This window comes from Herpailurus yagouaroundi, unplaced genomic scaffold (genome assembly GCF_014898765.1).
Source record: "Herpailurus yagouaroundi ecotype Mexico unplaced genomic scaffold, PumYag 140, whole genome shotgun sequence".
Classification (NCBI taxonomy): Eukaryota; Metazoa; Chordata; class Mammalia; order Carnivora; family Felidae; genus Herpailurus; species Herpailurus yagouaroundi.
In genome coordinates, this window is record NW_024412395.1 from 51,913,284 (window position 1) to 51,915,093 (window position 1,810).

Below are 1,810 nucleotides of genomic sequence, written 5' to 3' on the forward strand. Positions count from 1 at the left end.
TCTGCCTATAAAAGTCTTCCATTTTGTACAGCTCCCTGGAGCTCCTTTCTTTTTCTTGTTTGTTTTTGTTTAAGATTTTTTATTTTTTAAGTAATCTCTACACCCAATGTGGGGTTCAAGATATTAAGAGTTGCACATTCCGTGGGGTGCCTGGGTGGCGCAGTCGGTTAAGCGTCCGACTTCAGCCAGGTTACGATCTCGCGGTCCGTGAGTTCGAGCCCCGCGTCGGGCTCTGGGCTGATGGCTCGGAGCCTGGAGCCTGTTTCCGATTCTGTGTCTCCCTCTCTCTCTGCCCCTCCCCCGTTCATGCTCTGTCTCTCTCTGTCCCAAAAATAAAAATAAACGTTGAAAAAAAAATTTTTTTTTAAAAAGAGTTGCACATTCCACTGATTGCACCAGTCAAGCACCCTATGAGCTCCCTTCTATCTGCTAGATGGTATACTGCCTGACTCATGAATTGTTGAATAAAGCCAATTAGATCTTCACATTTGCTCAGCTGAATTTTGTTTAACAGAAGGAAAATAGGACATCAGCTAAAATAGCATTAGTGTTAGATTTTGTAATATATTTTGAATTACTCATTTTAACAGGGATGGGTGGGCACCTGGGTGGTTCATCAGTTAAGCGTCCAACTTCGGTTCAGGTCATGATCTCATGGTTCGTGAGTTCAAGCCCCGTGTCAGGCTCTGTGCTGACAGCTCAGAGCCTGGAGCCTGCTTGGGATTCTGTGTCTCCCTCTCTCGCTGCCCCTCCCCCACTCACACATGCGTGCACATGTGTGAGGGCACACACACACACACTCTCTCTCTCTCTCTCTCTCAAAAGCAAATAAACATTAAAAAAATTTTTTTTAACAGGGATGGGTGTTCTGAGAATTTACCAGAATCCAAACTAAATATTCATTTTTTTAAAAATAATTTTTTTTCAACATTTTTTTATTTATTTTTGGGACAGAGAGAGACAGAGCATGAACGGGGGAGGGGCAGAGAGAGAGGGAGACACAGAATTGGAAACAGGCTCCAGGCTCTGAGCCATCAGCCCAGAGCCTGACGCGGGGCTCAAACTCACGGACCGGGAGATCGTGACCTGGCTGAAGTCGGACGCTTAACCGACTGCGCCACCCAGGCGCCCCCAAACTAAATATTCATTTAATCAGGAAACATTTAGCATATTCTTACTATGCGGAGAACATGCAACAAAGTGCCATGGGTATGGCAAAGACTCAGCCTTATGACTTAGCTTAGAACACCCTTCCACATTTATATAACGTGTCCCAAAATGAATTTCATATATTATTCATTCAGTGTATTTGTCCATTCATTCTTGTATTCATCCATTCAGTGAATCTTGATCAAACACTTCCTATGTGCCAAGCGCTGTTCTAGGCCTTGGGATGCACCAATAAGCCAATAGATAGAAACAGACAAAAAGCATGCTCACTTTGGCAGCATGTACACTAAAACTAAAACAATACACAGAAAATTGGTGTGGTCCCTGCACAAGGATGACACGCAAATTTGTAAAACATCCCATGTTAAAAAAACAAAACAAAAACAGACCAAAAGCTCTGCCCCTTTGCTCCCATGGAGCTTTGTTTAGGTTGAGGGACAGCCAATAAGCAAGCAGCACAATAAATAAATCAACTACATAGTGTGTCTGGAGTGACCAAACATTCTGGTGGTTTGTTCAAGATAGTCTCAGATTATATATATTGTTCTGTCTCCACCCCATTCCAGTTAACGCTCCCTTTCACCTTCAAAAGTGTTCCATTTGGTCAATGAATTGGTCACTCTAAGTATGTTTGAAGATG

At 43.1% G+C, this 1,810-nt stretch overlaps 1 non-coding gene across 1 annotated transcript; it reads left to right on the plus strand.

Annotated features, from left to right (window-relative positions):
• Positions 1 to 1,432: 1,432 nt before the first annotated feature.
• On the plus strand, positions 1,433 to 1,539 carry LOC121031143 (U6 spliceosomal RNA). Its single transcript, XR_005790576.1, has one exon. It is a non-coding gene; the product is annotated as a U6 spliceosomal RNA (small nuclear RNA).
• Positions 1,540 to 1,810: the final 271 nt, after the last annotated feature.